Source organism: Globicephala melas, chromosome 5, assembly GCF_963455315.2.
Source record: "Globicephala melas chromosome 5, mGloMel1.2, whole genome shotgun sequence".
NCBI lineage: Eukaryota > Metazoa > Chordata > Mammalia > Artiodactyla > Delphinidae > Globicephala > Globicephala melas.
This window is the reverse complement of record NC_083318.1, coordinates 80,403,593-80,424,297: the sequence shown is the minus strand read 5'-3', so window position 1 is coordinate 80,424,297 and position 20,705 is coordinate 80,403,593. Positions and strand designations below refer to the sequence as shown.

The 20,705-nt window shown below is 33.9% G+C and overlaps 1 protein-coding gene across 22 annotated transcripts in view; it reads right to left on the bottom strand.

The window, feature by feature from the left end:
• Positions 1–20,705, bottom strand: part of ADGRL3 (adhesion G protein-coupled receptor L3) — an 859,466-nt gene that overhangs the window by 436,943 nt on the left and 401,818 nt on the right. The gene's annotated exons all lie outside the window — the stretch shown is intronic.

Sequence of the window (20,705 nt, the reverse complement as noted above, 5' to 3'; positions counted from 1 at the left end):
CTGCTTAACGAACTCAGTCATGAGTAAACCACATTATAACTATTAATTATTCTCTACAAACTCCTTTGTTTTAAAACAAATAATTTGTCAAAGAATCTGAAACATGCACTATTTTTGTCCTACTAATCATTAAGCTGTACATAGCTATGTTATGCATTAGCTGCTATTATTATTATCATTATTATTATATTCTTTCTACCATGCTATCAAGTTAACTCCAAGGGGAGTTACCATGAAATATACAACAATTTGGTCCAAGAGTCGCTGTTACCCAGGTTTACTTCCTACCTGTATATCCTTGCTTTTTTGCATCTCCTCCTTTCGTCTCTTCCATCACTATCCCACCCAATCACAAAATATATGATAGTGACTCAAAGATAATCTATAAAGTAATGTGTTGACATCTCAAAAGAAACTTTAATGCAAAAAAATGAGTTTAAATGATTGGGAAATTAAGGCACTATAAGCAAGCAGAGGGGGCTTAGTAGGGTACTGTCCCCTTGAAGTAGCCAAACACTGCCACTTACTCTACTTTTTTGAATCAATCTGGTATTATAATTCCAATATACTGAGAGTTAGGATTTGTTATTAATACTTAAATGTACCAGCTCTAAAGGAAAATGTGTGAACACTTAGGGAAAGATGACTATTATTTTTCACAAGGTACAAGTAGAAAAGACAAATTTTAAATAAGGTAAAATGAATATAGGGTCTAGTAAAGAGGAAAAATTCTGTGGAATATCAGAATTACCATGTCCCTTGATACATGAAGGAAATACTAAAAATGTTAGTATCAGAAGGAAAAAAGGGTAGAGAGGTTTTCCAATTTCTTTGGAAAAGGGGATATCCAGACTAAAATCATAAACTGATGCAAAATATTATTGTTTTAGGTGCTCAAATATAATAGTAGATGTCTAACTTAATAAATGGGGATGAAAAGTCAAAAAGATATACAATTGTGCATTACATCTATGTCAGATACATTGCAAGAGTGACTAGTATATATTTCCTTTAATTTTCATAAAACAGTATATTTGATATAATTGTTCCCATTTTAGAGATTAAGATAGTAACAACCATGAAGATTAAGTAAAGGTAATTTCACGGATAAACAAAAATTGTTATTAACCTTAGGTCTTTATCACTTTAAAGCCTGTGATCATCAGCACCAAACTATTTCCAGAATTTTCTTTCACAACGGTATAATAAAAATGGAATTAGAAATTATGCAATTAATAAGCATAAATTAGGAAACATCCTTGGACCTGGAATACAATTTTTAATTAATGATTAATTTTAGTTGTTGTATTTGATCCCTCTTGAGGAAGAAAAAGTTTTACTTCTTCAACCTTGCCAGACGGTAGACAATACTATCAGGATAATACAACAGCGATCAAAAGAAAAAAAAAAATTATCTTTTAAAAAAGTTTGAGGAGAATGTAAGTAGCATACAGTCTATGACTCCAACTTGGTTCCTATCAAGCTTTTCTGTTTGAAGATATGCTGAATCATGAATTGTATGAAAATACGAATACTTGATAAGTGGTTTAATCTAAATAAACAGGTACTTGGAGGAGAGGAAATGAAGCTGAAGACAAACACAGACAAAAGTTATTCTGTGTAAAACATTCACTTAATCACTAAAACAGTAATATTTCTGAATAAAATAAATCGTTAAATCATGTAAAAAATAAATCAGTCCTTAGATTCTTACAGACTTTTAAAGTGAGAAATTATTTAACATCTCTACCTATAGTTTTCTCATTTGATATGAAGATGAAATAAAAGGCTCTGTAAAATTCATTCTACACTGTGAAATGGTGAGAAAATATACAGTCATCCCTCGGTATTCATGGGTGATTGGTTCTAGGACCCATCTCAGATACCAAAATCTGCAGATGATCAACTCCCATAGTCAGCCCTCCATATCCACGGGGTTTGTGTCCATGAATTCAACCAATAATAAATATACACATATTTATTGAAAAACTTGCATGTATAAGTGGATTCATGCACTTCAAACCTTTGTTACTCAAAGGTCAACTGTAATTTAATGGCATTTAATTTACTCTACACGTACTTAAGAGTTCTATTTAATAAATAGTTGTCACTTGCAGAACCACTTGATCTTTGTTCTGTGGTATACAAAAATATATAAAATAGAGCAAAAGAAAATACTGTCAATTGATGCAATGCTTCCCATTATGTACTCACTGTTAAAAATTAGTTTTAGTGATATGCCTACAGTGCCCACAGCCACACCAATAATTAACTTTATTCTTCCTTCAAGTAGCAAACATCTTCTCTGTGAAGTCTCCTTCACCATCCCCATGCTGAATCAAGACCCCATCCAAGTTCTTAGCTTTGCATTATTCATCTTTATATGTCTGCCTGACCTTCATTAGGACTATCAGGTCTGTAAATGGACAAATGATCAAATTCAAAAATATTCAAATGAAGAAGTGGAAAACACCTAAGTTAGGGTCAGCATAAACAGATTTTTAAAAAATTTTAAATATGTATTATAACCAATATATATAGGTCTCTACATACTAATTAATATATATAGGCTTTATTCCCTCTAACACTTAAGTTTATAATCCAAAAAAGAACAAAATAATAGCAGAAAATACCGAAAGTTTATAAACTAAGTCCATATGCTTTTTGTAACAAATACTCTCAATCTTGCTTATGATTTTTTCACAAGAACTTTTCTGAACATCTTATATAAATAGCAATCTGGCCTATCCCACCCACAAACGTTTATTTTATCTAGTGTGTTCACTGATTTTTCCAGTGCCATAAATACTGCTTGGCATATACCAAGCACTAAATAAATAACACTGAATGACTGGATGAAAAATAATACTTTACCTTAATGTAATTACATCTAAAGTTCAAAGTTCAGATGCCATTGTTTCATTTTCTACATTTCATTTTCAACATTCTAGTCTCTTTTGGGGTCTTTATCACCATTCAGGCAATTTTTCAAAATAATTTCCAGTTTTCTACTTCAAAATAAGGAGGTATGCATACTTCAAAAAGAACTGTAAATATGCAGCATTTGCATTTTTAATAGAAAGCAAAAATTTTATCTCTAAAGCATCCGAGAAAGGGTACATTAATGATGCATATCTACTATTACAGTGTAATTTTTAAGGACATGTTTTATGAGTTTTTAAAAGGTATTTCTTAACTATATATAACAAAATATATAAGCTGTTTCTGAGGTACCTTAACTATTAAATACAGTTAAGTTGTTATAGTTAATCTCATCATGACAATGATTTTGCTTCACTTAAAATGCTTAAAGATATCCCATATTCATTACATTCATGACATAGGTAAAACCATATCTGGCATGAAGCAAACCAGTCTTTCTCAACTAGTGTTCTGCAAGATAATTAAACCCTACATAAAAAGACTGAGATGACTATTTTCTCAATTCTTCCAAGGATGTTACAAGACTGGTATCATTTTAGATACATAGGAAAGGAGTAAATTTCTAGCCTCACTCGCCTTGTACTGCAAGCACCAGCCACACTACAAGTGGAACCTTTAAATTCCCTGAAGAGCATTTGGCCATACTTTCCCTCTCCTTAGAACCTATTCCTATCTCAGCTCCATACGCCTCCTGACTCTTCTCCAGTGTTTCAGCTCATGTCTCTTTTAGAGTGATTTGCCATGACATGCCCACTCAGACTAGCTCAGATTTCTTTGTTAAACACTCTTCAGAACCGTGTTCCTATCCTTCAGGGCACTTCTATCAGACTAATAATATACTCATTGGGGTTATTGTTCGAATGTTTGTCTTCTTCAATAGACACTATCTTCTCCCTATCCCCTAGCATAGTGCCTAACACATATCAGAAACACAGTAAATATTTGCTGAAATTATTACAATCAGGGACAAGCTGAATACCAATTACTGACAAGTACAGATAATGATGGAAGAAACTGTATCAGTTTCTGAAGGATGAATATGTTTTATCTTTGGAAAAATCTACAAAGAAGTATTTCTAGAAGGATTACATTCTAAGATTCAAACATGAAAGAAGATAATAGAGGATTTTTGTGTTGACAATTAATTCATATTAAAATCTTTTTAAATTATAGGGTTGTGACCACACAGTTCTGCTTGAACACCATCTCTCTTCTTTTTCAGTTTTTAAAGTTACCTTTTGTTTTGAAACGGCTAACGCACATTTACTGGGATGGCTTCTAGGAAAATCAAGATTGCTGAGTAAGGACTGGTTTTATTAGGAAGATGTGAATGTATAAAATGAGTCAGAGAAGAAAAAGTTAGGACCTTAAGTTAGAGAAGACTTGTGGCAAAGACAAAATAGGACAGCAGAATAAGGTTTGAAGAAGATGAGACTTGGTCATTTTCTGAAATTGCAGAAATGTTACTCTAGGTCACAATGGGAAAGAATGATACCCGGTTAAATAGCCAATTTCAGGTTATCTTTTAAAACATTTTCCTATTCACTAGCCTATTAATATGACCGTTATAATAAACATTTATCTTTCAATCTTTTTTTTTTTTTCCTTCTGAGATGTAAAGACAAAACTCAACAGCTGGTTTTCTCAATTTTTGCATAATTCTTACTGAGAAGAATGTCATCATCATAGTTACTTTATGATATGACTACACTTAACCACTAAGGAGGAAGATGCAGTAGAATGTTATGGTTATAGTGAATCCTTGAAAATGACTGCTTAGATTTCAATCTCAGCTCCTTTGCTTATTCACTGTATGACTTTGGGAAATATATATTTTTAAATTTTCCCTGCTCCAGTCTTTTTTTATTTTTTAATTTATTTATTTTTGTCTGTGCCACACCTCATTTATTGTTTTTTTTAACATCTTCATTGGAGTATAATTGATTTACAATGGTGTGTTAGTTGCTGCTGCATAACAAAGTGAATCAGCTATACATATACATATATCCCCATATCTCCTCCCTTTTGCATCTCCCTCCCACCCTCCCTATCCCACCGCTCTAGGTGGTCACAAAGCACCAAGCTGATCTCCCTGTGCTATGTGGTTGCTTCCCACTATAGTCTGTTTTACATTTGGTAGTGTATATATGTCCATGCCACTCTCTCACTTTGTCCCAGCTTACCCTTCTCCCTTCCCCATGTCCCCAAGTCCATTCTCTGTGTCTGCCTCAGTTTTTTAAATGGAAGCAAAGTTTTTATCTACTTAATAGTGATGATTAAATGAGATAACCCACATTAAGCACCCATCAGAATGCCTGCACAGAGCAAATATTTAATAAATGCTAACTATTCTTTTCTTCATCATATTATTACTAATCTGTTTTTTTTTCATTTTTATTATTTTCATTTTTACTTTATTATGATCCTGCCACATGTATAAAAATATACCTTAACAGATCAGACTGAATTTGTAAGAAAAGCTTTGGGGAAATGGGAGGTAATGATGAGCATGTTAAGATAGAAGCTTTTATAATGGACAGCGAGAATTTTATATGGACATTTTTTAATCCCACAGACAGAATATCAATATTGGTTTGGATTACTGTTCTCTCTTACTTTAACAGACTGTCCTCAATCTGAATACAAGAAAATTTATGGAATCTTTTGAATGAAACTGAGGAGATTTGGCTCACTGATGTTAGGTCAATGATTATAGATCACTTTCCTTTAAAAGACGGGGTTTTTTGCAATGTATAGAAGAGATGCAGTTCCAAAGTTTTCATTGTTTTGTACATATGCCTCAGACTTGGTTTTGTAAACTCTCAGAAAATGCTGAAAGCAGTACTGACTGGTTTGATATAAGTATACCAACAGCAGCCACAGACATACAGGCAATCTCTTGATGAATAATTACTGTGGTCTAACTGTCTGACTAAAATTTTGCTTACAAGTACAGACAAAGATGAAAACAGCAATTTCTTCTATCCTTAGTCTTGATTTGAATAAATTATGAAGTAGAAATTAATTGCCTTTTTCCCTTTTTAAGACAGGAAATGAAAGATATAACTATTTTTCTTCTTTAATACTAAATTTCACAGCAAAAATTAAAAGCACTCAAAAAACCCCTAAAAACTGCCTTTTTTTGTACTCAAATTAATTAGCTCTGCTGTCCTTGTGACAGTAAGTAAAGGAAAATTAGCTGTTTGGAAGAATTAACTAAGCACACTGAGCAATAAAGTGTAATGTTGGTTTTACTGAGAACAGTTAATATACTTAAAAAAGATTTTTATTAATATTAAGAGCATAATATTTTTAAACATTTGAGCGAAGAGAAGCAGAATGTTAACACATATGATAAAATCCCAACATCGAAGACATTTTAAAATGAAAAAAATTCAAGATTAATGAAATTTCCTTGCTTCATTCAGATTTTACTAATTTACCATAAAAAGTATTTTCACAATTATAAACGCTAAGAAATTTCCAGCAAGCCAACTACATCTTGAGGTCCACTAGGGGAATGGGGGCGGGCGGGGGGGGCGGGTGAAACATCTTTCTTAGAAATTACTGTGTGTTTGTCATCATTGTTATTATTTAAATTCCAGATAAGACTTTAACCTCTGATAATTTCATTATAATTGCCAGGCTTCAACTCATCCATGTTATTAAAATAAACTATATAATAGAGAAAAGATATAGGCAAAGAAGCAGCTAGGAAAAAAGTTATAATAAATATGAAAAAAAGATTAAAAAGCATTAATACTAAATAAAGCCATAAGACTGTTCATTATCAACATACACTTCAGTGAGGGAATTCCTCCACAGTCCTATGGAGGCTTTATTGTTTAAAACGAAACAAACAAAAAACAAAAAGGAAAAACAGAAACAAAGAACCAAATAAACCCATAAAATTTGTTACAGAAATGAACTACAGGAAGGCATAATTTACACTACATATACTATACACAAGAGTAGAAAATAAGTCTGCCAAACTTCTTCTTTGTCTACTACTGCATAAGAGATAAGGGAAAGAATACAAGGCACACTAGAGATACTTGTGTAGATTCAAGTGTTCAGGCTTCTCTGCGAGTGTGGCTTATTAAATAACTTTATTTTTATTTTATTTTCCACCTCCAGAAGGACCTGGTACCATCAATCCCTTAGACCTTTGGATGGGCTTGGTTTTAGGCTTTCTGCAATGTCAGTTTAGAACGGAAATTTCTCAGCTATGCTCAAATAGTTACCATTCATCCACCTACTTTCCAGCTTCCAAAATTGCCTAGCTATTGTTTCCTTTATTAGTCTTCCCATTGTTGTAGAATTTATGTCTTAAAAATCTCTTTACTGTCATTAGTATGGGTTTCAGAAAGGAGAGAAATTCATTTGCATGAGTTAAATCTGCTACACTTATTGGAAAATGTTCTTGTTTGTACTTTTCTACATTATTAAAGAACCCCCCAACATTTTTTTTAGAAAGAAGCCTAAAGCCAGCCTTATTTTATTTATATATTTATACATACATCTATATGTGTATATACATCTATATAAATACATGTGTATATATATCTAAAATATGAAAAAGTATCCTAAATTATCTCAGAACAGATTTTAAGTATTTTATTTATAATTTTACTCTGCTCTATTCTTTCTACTAGTAAAAACTCCACCAGAAACTTGATGCAGAGAAATTTTAACTATTTGTTCTTACCAGGATGAGTAGCAGCACATTTTTGCTTAATCAGCAGTAATCTCCAGAAATTAAATTTGCTCTCTCCAGAATGTAAAGTCCTTTGGTAGGATATGTTTCCTTGGAAACAGCTGATATATTTTGAGTGAAGAAAGAAAGAAAAATGTGAGAGAAGTTGCAGTCTCTAGAACTTTCAAGGGTGAACTGCAGTAGCTACAGTGGATCTGCTCTGAATGGCACCCAGGTAGCCAGAGAGCAGCAATGAGCCTTGTGAGTTTTAGTTACTAGCTAGGAGTACTTTGGACACCAGGGAAAAACTGGATCTAAAATATCATAAAAGTTGCTATATATCCAAAAGCATGACAAAAAATGTATATCTACAACACACTCTGCAAAAGCCTAGTAATAAAGCTACCAAACAGAGTATTTCAAATGCGGGTACTGAGTAGCAAAGAAGTATCTTTTAAAAATAATTTCAATATCTCCTTCCAGAGAAAATAATTATTTTCTTGCTTTGATTTCTAGAAAGAAAAATATTTGGGGGAATTTCTTTACGGAAGATTACATTAAAAAAAGATCAAGTAGAAAGAACAAAGGAGATCTGTGAGGAAACAAATGTACTAAATTAACAGTAACAAAAGCAAACAAACAAAAAACACATCAGCTCTTCTTACTGTAAATTTATAATAATTGGTCCCAGGACAAATTGGAATGTGCTTTTTAATATGAAAACAACACAATGAAGGAAGAAAAAGAATGAAATGATAAAATTTTACAAGGTCTACAGGGTGGCTGGTAAATTACAAAGATAGACACAGATTGTTCCTATCCCTATACAAATAATCTGTTTGAAACCTGAATTGCAACTATTTTCTTATAAAGAGGTGACGTTTCTTTCTCCCCAGTTGTCTCTGGGATCGGCCATGTGGCTTGCTTTGGTTAATGGTTCACTTAAAAAAAAAAAAAAAAGAAATGTGACTCAGGCAGAGATTTGAAAAGCACTAGCATACTGGACCTTGCTCTTGCTTGCAGTTTCTTGGAACCTTGAGACCACCTTTTAAAGAAGCCTGGAGAACTGGAGATCAAGGAAAGCTCAGACAGCCAGTTCCATCTGATCCCTCCAACTCTCCTCTAACCAAAGGAATCACTCTGCCAACCACTAGAAATATGGGTGAGGCTATCCTAGGCCATCAAGCCTCAGCCTAGCAGGCCAAAATCTGATCAGAAAAATCACACAGTTGACCAACAGAACTGTGAATGTGATCACCATTTATTGTTTTAAGACCCCAAGTTTTGGGGTGATTTGTTAAATAGAAACAGCTGATACAGCAATTTTATGCACTGTCTTACTTTAAAATTCACAGTATGAAAAAATAACATTTTGAAACAAGTATTAAAAATAATACAACAGTATTTTATTAAATAAAAATTTAAAACTTATAGTCTTCCTCACATTCATTCTGTTTCATATCTGGGCTTCTGCTGTTAGAAATATCTTCCCATTTTGCTTACTTTTACAAGATAGAATCTTTCTCAAGAAGCTCTCCTTCAATTCTAAGATCGAGCCAAGAATTTATTTCTAGATTCCAACAGAATCCTGATTATACCCTCAATTTCACAGCTTAAAATATTAGGCTGAAATTATCTATTTATGTAACTTTTTCTCTTACTAGACTTTTAACTCTTCAAAGTCAGGAAGATGTCTTATTGTCAGTGAAGCCCTAATACTCAGGCCAAATAAAGGTTTTAAAGTGGTAGATATTCAAACTATGTTACTGAGCTGAATTTACTAGAACTTGACTGATACAGAATTTGATTGATACAGAGCAGTCAGAGAGACCCTAGGTAGATAATAGAGTAGATACTCAAGTAGGATTTATAACAAAAGTTAACAGAAAAGATAGGTCAAGGTTTTTGCTTAGGGAAGGAAATATTAAGCATGTCTTCAGAATTCAAGCTATGTCAATAAGATTGATAGTTGAAGAAATAAAAAAAATAGAGCTGTTGAACAAGAAACATTGAAGTGACCTGAGATGGGGTTAGATGCTGTTTGAATTCTTGGCTGCCTCTTGCCTGCGCATTTTATATATGGAGCAGCTTTGAAGAAGGAGGTTCTTTTTGACTGAGCAGCAGAGGTGCCAGCCTTAATGGAAGCACTCAAAGTAATTTTGGGAAAAAAGCAAGAGGTGGAAGAACCAATTAGTGATCACCAAAAATAATGAGAGGCATTAAACACCTGGAAAGAAAGTGCTCATTTAAAAGGCTTAGAGAAAGCAAGTGCTTTGGGGTTTTGAAGCTTAAGAAAATACAAATGCTATATTGGAAAGAAAAGTTTAAAAGAAGAAAGAAGTATAAAAAGGAAAATATGAATGTACTCAAGCAATCATGAAAAATTCTAAAGGCCAGCATTTGTCCTGAATAGCATAAACATCAAAATTGATAACCCCCATATTAAATTAAAATGCAATGTGTTTATATGTAAGTTTGTATTTTCACACATTTAAAATACAGGGAAAATCATTCTAATGAACAACACAGACCATTCGCATCTGTGATCAAATTAATTAGGAATCAAAATTAATCCTATGCCTATGAAAGTTCCCATGCAAGTCCAGATTTTCATGAAATGGAATTAACAAAATAAATATTCACTGTACCATAAAGATAAAATTTTATTATAGGAAGAAATCATAAATTATAGGATCATGTTTAAATATTAAGAATCCACTCATTAATATTTTTTTTCTAATTTTGGATACCAACGTAAGAGAACATAACATACTTACAAAAGCTTATTTTTAAATCATTGGTCACACTGTATAGTATGGATAGCAGACATGAAATTCACAAAGTAGTATCAGAAATCTAGCCTTTCCTTCCAGGTACCAATCAAAATTATAAAGAAAAAAATTAAAAAGAAAAAAAAATCTTTGTCAACATGGGAAGGTTGTAGTCAATAGTTGGATAGAGACTATCTCACTGGCAAGACAGCACTACTTAGAAAAAAGAAAGAAACCTTCCATCAATCAAGCTGTTTGTGAAAAACAAGCCTTCTCGTGTGGTCTTTGTGTTGCTTCAAATTCTACATGACATCTTTTAAGGATAGAAAACTTTAAACTCCTTTCCATGATTACTGAAGTGAAAATTAATCTACAGTAATGATAAAATTGTTTTGCCCACTAAACTATTTAACAGCTTTCATTCTGAAACTAAAAATATAAATGGCCTTAAATTATACTTTAAAATGTCAATTGCATGAAGTTTAGTCATCTGCCATGTAAATTTCCATATTTTCAGTAAGACACTGCTTTTAAAAACTTTTATTTCTAATAATGTTTTAGTTTCCAACATATCCCTATGTCACAGCTATTCTGTAACAACTTATCATTCTGATCAAATAACTTAAGTCTTTGTTTTCTTTTCCTACCACTTATATTGTCAACCTTTAAAAATAAATATTTTGGACCATTTTCTCTCAGTGTCTAATTTCCTCATAATTTTCAATGTGATCTTTAGTATATTTTTAATGTCTTTCTTGTGTTTCAACAAAATGGTCAGTTTTGTTGAAACATATGTTCCCAGACTCTTTGAGATGCAAATGTTCCCTACCCATTATTTTCTATAGAAGTTTGTTCCTTATATTAAGGTGTCTTTAAATCATTTTGAATAGAACTCTGCCTTGCTGTCATGTAATTATGAGGAGGAAAAAGTCAGACTTTTAAATTCAAACATATATGTACTGAGATTCTTTTTGGCGTATTTATTTATCTTCAATAAAGAAAATCTATGATAACAGCTGTCTATCCAAACCATAAATTCCCCCCCAAATCAAAATAACTCACTAAAGTGTTTGGGGCAGTCTCTTCATTAACACTCCTATTGCTTTAACTCAAGCCCTCAAAGTGTGTTCCTTTCAGTTGGGGCCCCATTAAAGAACTGATTTCTAATATCCAAGTGCATTCACTGTATGTAAGAAATTAGCTTCTCTTTTATGCATCTAGAATGGTATTACCTATGAACCATGCTTGGGAGAATTGCCAAGAGGCTCACTCAAATAATTTTCATTAAGGGCTTAATTTCTCATAGAAGCCCAGTTGAGAAAGTCCACCTAAATGCTAGCCCTACTAAGGATTCAAGAGTGTCATATATAAAATTGGCAGTTGACCAGGAGGAGGGAAGGTACATGGTTCCATGGCCAATCATGTTTGGAAAACACGACATAACGTTCCCCCAACTTAGAGATTCATGATGCACATAAATGTACTGAATTTGATAAAAAAGTTCTGTAGCAATAATAAAATAATAGAAATAATAAACTTTTTATCTGTGCTTAACTTAATATTGCCAAACCATAGCTGATCATGTGATCCTTTTTTCACACACTCTCAATGGACATCCCCTAAAACCAGTGTTCCATTGAACAAAATTTGGGGAACACTGGAGGTCTCAGATATCAATCTCCTACCTTGCGATATTGTCTCCCTCCAATGTACTAACCACATTCTAGACACAGAAATCACTTTTTAAAAACACAAACTTGTTCAAGCTATATTCCCTTGCTTAAAATTCTTTGGCAGCTTCCTATCACCTAGAGAATAAAATTAAAATGTATTCTCTAATCTGATATTCAGAACCATAATTTGCTCCCTCTTTCTCTATCAGTCTCCTTCCATTCTGTCACATAACACATGTACACACATACACATGATTCTGACCAGAACATACAAATTATCTCTCAAATCTTTGCTCCTTTTTTGTCTAACCAACCAACAAATCTCTATCATATTTCAAAATTAAATTTAAATAGCACCTCTTTCTCAAAGCCTCCCCTCAACATTGCAAGGCATTTCCCCTCTTTGTTCCCACAGATCCTTGGGCTCCTATTTTAACACATACATTATTGATTTAAATATATTGTAGTTGTTTGCAACTCTCTCCAGACTGTGAACCTTTGAAGGGCAGGACATATGCTCTATTAATCTTTTTATGCATAATGTCTAGTGTAATGTCAGGCATAGTAAGTATAATTTAATAATTATTAAAAAACAATTTATAGCACTCATAATTCAAGATGTTAGACTTCTTAAAATCTTCATCCTTATGCATACTTCATATAAATATTAATTTTTGTTTCCTTTCAAACTGTACTTTTTTCTTACCATTATCTTATAAATTAATAGCTTCCTTTCCATTATAAAAGGTTCTCTGTAAAACTCTTTCTATATTCTGAGATAGTTTATTAAAAAATTCCTTACTTTGGTTCTAGTGAGAAAAAAAGGATAGTACATTCCTTTTTACTACACATCATTCATTTATTTTTTTAAAACGTCTTTTATACTCCAGGCACTGTCTTAGACACCGGCATATTGCAGTGATCTAAAAAAGACAAAGTCCTTACCCTCATAAAGATGATATTCTAATTGGGTGAGACATACACACATACATACATACATACATACATACATACATACATTTAAATAGATTTATATGGATTGGTAGTCATGTTTGAAGAAAAATAAATGAGGAGAAGGAAATAAAATAAGTGTGTCTGGGGGTAGGGGGTCACAACTGTTCTTTCAGACATGGAGGCCAAGAAAGGATTCTTTAAGAGGTGAGTCTTAAGCACAGACTAAATAAAGTGAGCATCATTCCACGTGCAGTATGTTATTTCTTGGCACCCTGGATTTTCTTTCTCTATTAGACCTGATGAATTTATCTTAATTCTCTTAGCACTAGGGTGATTACTATGCTAAAAGGTGTTTTAAATCTAGTGTGGCTTATTTAAACTATCAGAAGCTAGCCTTTATATTTTAGCCATCAGGATCCCAATTGATTGCTCACATCCTCCAGTGCAAATATTCTCAGTAGGGATAAATGGTGCACAGAATAAGTAGTGACCTTAAGCATCACTGCCTCATAGCAGACAACAGCAGCTGCTTAATAAGATCAATCAGTTTCTGAACTGCATGCTATGAAGTTTGGAAAGAGATCCTTCTGAAGTTTGCCACTTGGTATAAATTCAATGTTTCTGAGATCATTTTCAGTGTAAGCATGCATAATGCTATTAGTGAGAGTACTGTGTTGAGTAGTATGCTGGCAGCCTTTGAATCTTCCAGTGACAACTTTCGCTTCTGTGCTGGCTGGTGACTGTGAGTATTGCAAATACAGTTAGCAGTAGTACCTTTTTACTTTGTAATATTTTTCTTGAGATCTAGATATTTCACTTCCTTTGTAAAAATACTACTTTTTCAACTTTATTAAAAATTAAACATGTGAGGAATAAATTCATTATCCGTAAAGCATGTCTACCAATAAATGCTGGACAAATTCACACTGATGATTTTGATGCATATACCACTTAGGAATTTAACAAGTGCCTCTGTCTTCACAATTGGAATCCTGCACTCAACAGTATCAAGCTGCAGCATTGCCATCACATTTTCATTTTTACACATGATATATTTCCATATTTGTACCTTAGTGTATATATTTCATTTACAATTGAATCTACTACTACAACATGTCTGCAGGACCCACTCTAGATCAATTTTTTAAACATACAACAATTCTTAGAAAATATCAGTGAAACTAGGCCTCAAATATATCATTCTTTGTAGCAAAATATGCAAAACAAGAAAAATAGAGAAGAGAAATTGAAATTATGCTCTCATTTAAGTCAGTTTCAAAACTTCCCCAGACCAATATAAAGAAAATGTTAAAGGAATGAATACAGTCATAAACAACATCTGGGTGGAATTTGGTGAAAATGGGGAACATGGTAGGAGATAAGATCAGACAGGAGTTGGGGTTCACATCATATTCAGTCTTGAGGGCCATGGTAAGGCACAAAATATGATTATTTAAGGGATAATCTGCTCCTTTAAAATTTTTGTTAAATTACTTCAGATGTATGAGGGTAGGAACTTTGCCTAAATTGCACATAGATGTCCTATAAAATGATTTAGGATGATTAAAAAAAACAAAAAACAAATAAATTAACCCTCTTGAGACTTAAAGAAGCTTTAGGATTTCCTCTTCTCCTTTTCTCCCTTGAAGTAGACAGCAGCTCCCAGTCATGCCCTTGAGGTTTTTTAACATGGGACTGCCAATTTCATGTTCACATTGGCTAGACTAAACTGGCGAGCACACCATTCCTGACATCCCAAGTATAATGATAAATAATTTAGCAGTGCTCAGAGTAGTGAAATCTGTAAATGGTCCTTTATTCTGCATACTAGGTTGCAAAAGCCTAAATCCATCACCTTTTTGTAGCTAGTAATATAATCCACTTTCCCAACGGCAAAAGAGACTGCTCTTTGCATTTAAGGATTTTTCTTGAGTGCCTTTTTTAAAAAAAAATAAATTTATTTATTTATTTATTTATTTATTTATTTATTTATTTATTTATATTTTTGGCTGCATTGGGTCTTCATTGCTGCGCGTGGGCTTGCTCTAGTTGCGGCAAGCCGGATGCCGTGCATGGGCTTCTTATTGCGGTGGCTTCTCTTCTTGCCACGGGCTCTAGGCTCATGGGCTTCAGTAGTTGTGCCACGCAGGCTCAGTAGTTGTGGCTTGCGGGCTCTAGAGCACAGGCTCAGTTGATGTGGTGCACGGGCTTAGTTGCTTTGCAGCATGTGGGATCCGGAACCAGGGACTGAACCTGTGTCCCCTGCATTGGCAGGCAGATTCTTAACCACTTGGCCACCAAGGAAGTCCCGCCTTCATTTTTTAATTCTCCCTCAAAGTGTATTACCATCTCTATCAAGGGTAATAATCCTCTTATAAAAGTAAGGAAAAGGTCATTATTGTAAGGTGAACTCTTTAGAACTAGTTAAAAGACTCTTCATATTTTTGGTTGATCCACAAATAAATAAAGGTGTATATTTTCAGGATAAAACACAGGGATAATTATGATTCCTTCCACCGTCTAATGTCTAGTGAGCCTTTAGACTATCGTTTCTGTTTTCTCATGAGTCTTTTAGTAGAATGAATCACTTGGAGATTTTTCAGAAGTGAAGAGAGCAGGCTTCCCACCAGTAAATGCTTCAATTGATAAAATTCACAATAACCTCATGGCTGAAAGAGTGAAAGATATCAAAATCATGCCAATTATATTGTGCTATATCTGCTTTTTTCTCTAAAGTACTCATCATATGCTTAAGCTGGCCAGATGTCAATCTGACTAGAATAAAGGGATTATTTTTTCTTTCATCATGTGAACTAGTGGGAATGTTTTCCAACAGGAAAATTAAGCAAACCCTATTTCATCTTTTTAACTTTTATTCTCTTTAAATGATCAAGTTCCCATTTTGTAATGTGCTAAGTAAATAGAAGATGTATATGGTTTACAGTAAAACACTAGGGTAGATGAGTTACTGATTACTAAAATTCTTTTCCATTAAATTTACATAGACAATTTAATCAATTCACGCACATGGTATTAATTCAAACTGTAAAATGATATTAACTGAAGATATTTTTCCCCTTGGGGACGCAGCTCACCCTTTTAGAGGCACCACTCTGATGGCTTGTTAATACTCATCTTTTGAATGAACTTTCACTATCAAATTAAATTTACCATAATTACTTTGATAGAGATAGTTAGTCAACAAAAATTTGTGTTCTTTACTCCAGAGTGTAGGAAGCAGCCACATATAGAAACTATAGACCAGCAGAACCCTTTTCTTTTTTTTTCTTGGCTGTGCCACGGGGCATGAGGGATCTTAGTTCCCCGACCAGGGATCAAATGCAGGCCCCCTGCAGTGGAAGCATAGAGCCCTAGCCACTGGAATGCCAGGGAATTCCCAGAACACCTTTATCAGGTGTGGCTATGTGACTAGCTCTTGCCAGTGGATCATGACTGGAAGCAAGAGGTGACCTTTCCAGGCCAGGGTTTTGAAGATCTGTTGGGGTTCCTCTGTATCTAGTCCATGTCCCCTGTCTGCCCTGCCACTGGATGCACGGAAATCCTAGGCCCTAGGGAAGATGGGATCACAGGCTAGAGGGATTCTAGGTTCTTTGCTAACCATATGAAAGAAAATCACCCGTCAAAGAATCACCTCTGAAGTCTTATAAGCAGGGGTCCCCAACCCCCAGGCCACAGACTGGTGCCGGTCCGCAGCCTGTTAGGAACCGGGCCACACAGCAGGAGGTGAGTGGTGGGCAAGCGAGCGAAGCTTCATGGGCTGCTCCCCCTCACTCACATTACTGCCTGAAACATCTCCCCACATCCATAGAAAAACTGTCTTCCACGAAACCAGTCCCTTGTGCCAAAAAGGTTGGGGACCGCTGTGATAAGGACAAGAAATCAACTTCAATGTTTTCCTGAAATTCTGGGGTTTATGAGAGCATCTAGCATCTCCCTAAAACAGAATGGCCCTGCATATATTGACATTTTGACATAATGGACTTGAGGGGAACAAAAAGAAAAAGAATATTTTCCCTATGCATAAAAATATTAAAAGATTTTGATAAGTAGTTGTCACTTTTTAGTCAAATTGCTAATGCTGATTATATGCAAACATTCTTCACTATCTCCTCAGTATTTATTCTTTGACCTCTAAAAAATGAATTTCTAATCTAAAAGAAATAAAAGATTTCATCTTTCAAAGTATCCATGTAGTGCTCGGTTCACCATGGTCAAAACCTTTTTCTTTTCTTTTTCCACTGACAAGCAGATAACATGTTAGAAGAATAAATTGAATATTTGAATGTTTGCCTATATTCTTGCTAAAACTCAAGGAAAAATATAAGCTCTAATCACCAGACCATCTCACTATTATCTCTGTGAAGTTATTTCTAGAGGATTTCTTTTCAACAAATACTTAGACTACGGTTATTTTTTTTAATCTGCCAGATCACTTACAGTATAAAACATTAAATGGTATTTTTCCAAGGTCCATCACATCCTTTAAAGATCAGTTCTGATATAAGAAGGTGACCTACCATGTCTAAATTTGAAATTACACATCTTCTAAAATGTAGTTTGCTGACTTATCCCCAGGCAATCTTTGGAAATAGGGCCCATTAGAGGTGAAGAATCAACGCATTACTCACATACATTTAAAATTAAGAATGGATTTTAGTAAAGACGCAGACATAGAGAATGGACTTGAGGACATGGGGAGGGGGAAGGGTAAGCTGGGACGAAGTGAGAGAGTGGCATGGATATATATATACACAACCAAATGTAAAATAGATAGCTAGTGGGAAGCAGCCACATAGCACAGGGAGATCAGCTCAGTGCTTTTTGACCACCTAGAGGGGTGGGATAGAGAGGGTGGGAGGCAGACGCAAGAAGGAGGAGATATGGGGATATATGTATATGTACAGCTGATTCACTTTGTTATGCAGCAGAAACTAACACACCATTGTAAAGCAATCATACTCCAATAAAGATGTTTAAAAAAAATGGATTTTAGGAACGTGACACTTGTCTTAAAGAAAAGTACTGTTAGAGAGTTAGTAAATCTATAATTAAATGTTTGCAGCATAGATTTCCTTGCATTAAAAATGAAATCATGGGCTTCCCTGGTGGCGCAGTGGTTGAGAGTCCGCCTGCTGATGCAGGGGACACGGGTTCGTGACCCAGTCCGGGAGGATCCCACATACCGCGGAGCAGCTGGGCCCGTGAGCCGTAGCCGCTGAGCCTGCGCATCTGGAGCCTGTGCTCCGCAATGGGAAAGGCCACAACAGTGAGAGGCCCGCGTACCACACAAAAAAAAAAAGAAAAAAAGAAAAGAAAAAGGAAATCAGTTCCTTTTATAAAAGAGGTATATGTATAACTTCTTATTTTAATATGAAATGCTCATAAAAATATAAATAATTCTGGGAGATAGATTTCATACACATGGCCTCGTTAGTACAGGGCTCTTCTTGTATACCCCTACTATCCTGACATAATTACTAACACTGCCCACTTTGACTTTCAGAAGTGTCTCTCTTTAAACAAAAATTCGTATCTGCCTACATATGACATATCTTTGGTAACTATTATATATTTGTTTTGTTTCAGTTTCTTTTGGTGGAAAGTTTATTGAAGGTAGCAAAAATAACCATTGATAATTTATGCCCATTTTATTCTGCATATTAAAACCAAGTACTCATAGGCAATTTAAAAAATTCATATCAGAAGCTGGAGGGTTCTAATTTGAAATATTTGTTATCATAATATTACACATTTGAAAATAACATTGGGCATGCCAAAGGGATGGAAGGATTAAGACGTAATTATATTAGGTGAAGCTGGGTTGCATAATCAGGATTGTACATATAAATACAGGAAAGAAAATTCAGAAGGAAGAGTTCTCAAATACTCAAAATACAGAGAAACTGAACTAAGTAATACGTTAAAATATAAAATGATTCTTTAAAAATGAGTCCCATATATTCTGGGTGTTTTCCCCATGAACCATGTTTACTTCTTTAAATTTAAGAGCTATGCCATTAAATATTAATAGCTATGAAAATTAATCAGGCACATTCTTACTCATAAATGACTTTATGAAACCCAACAAAGGTTTTAAAATCGTCTTTAGGGTGTAGTCCAATATAGTATATACAGCGGATTTTACCTTGCTTATTAATTATGTATTTGCACGAGTCTGCAGAGTTAGAATTTATTATTTCAGAAGGTGTGGAATAACACATGAATGTAGATGTCTCTGGGAATACTGATGAGTAAATTTTAATTAATTTCAAAATTAAACAATTTGGAACTCAGATTTCCTTTTCCACATAAAATTGGCAAACAGACTAACCAATAAGAATATTGTTGGCAAGGATTTTCCCGCTTCATGCCTGCTGTGACTTCCTCTAGATAGTTAATAGCTTCACAGTTGATAAGGCTTATCTACATAAACACAAACAAATAAGCATTATCACATACTTAACAGAATGTTAAACTGTAAAATATAAAACAGAGAGACAACTTTAAGACAAAAAATAATTATTATTTTTTCTCATTGTAATCTTAGGCAAGAAATTACAAATAATTTCATGGGTAAGTCAGTGAATTATTAATTTTCAAAAAAAGATTATAATCTTGTTTCAAAATATTGCCACATGATCGAGCTGTTGGAGGTCGCTAACAATACCCTCAGGTGTATTTCTAATCTAAGTCATCTCCTTATGCTATTGCATATATCAATGATTTAGACTATTCTCAATTAATAGTGTAAATAAAGGTATAGTAAATTCCATATACCCATGACCTTGTAGTGCTTCCCATAAGAGACTTAACTCATGAAATTAAAACAGACACATGTTTAAAAGATAATATTAATAGATGAAAATTTCACCTCCTTCTCACCCTTACACTTATGTACAATTAGGGTAAAGTAGGTGAAAATGCCAGCAAAAGAGCCAAATCAATAAAAGAATATCTCTGTAACAAATCTGAGGTGTTTTGTCCCTGAATAACTAAGTTATATTTGGAAATTTGGAAATAGTTATGTTTCCATATTTTTCAACTATGAAAATCAAAGATAATTTGTCCCACCTCATTTGCTATACTTAGGCAACATCTTCTCAAATTACAAATAAGTGAAGGCATACCATTTCTAATGACATCATGTCTGAGGGAAAACATTTCTAATAAGCCTATAATCATTTATTATTTTACTATCTGGCTCTGGCCCAATGTAATTATGAAAACCTAGCTTTGACATAACTCCAGTTTGTGTTGCAAAGCTATACCCTGATGGTCTTTCGCTCCTCCTTTCATTACCACCACCCAGAAGAATCTTGGAATGTAAGTGCATGCTGTGAATTTGAAAGTAAACTGAAACAAACTCTGAGATTGTCAGTTTTGTGAACTTAAGAGATTGTCTACATAAGATCCTTGAATGATTGAAATGCATTTTAAACAGAAGATTAAATAGAGCCCTATTCATTGACTTCTTGAAGTAATAATCAACATTCATGATAATTCATATTTGAATCCCCAGATTCTAGTAGACACCAGTCAAATACAAGCTAAATCTCTTCTTCAGATATACTTTGTTCAACCCACCTAATGTATTTTTTAAGTGATCCAATAGAATTTAGGAGATTTTTATAAAACTCCAATTTCTGA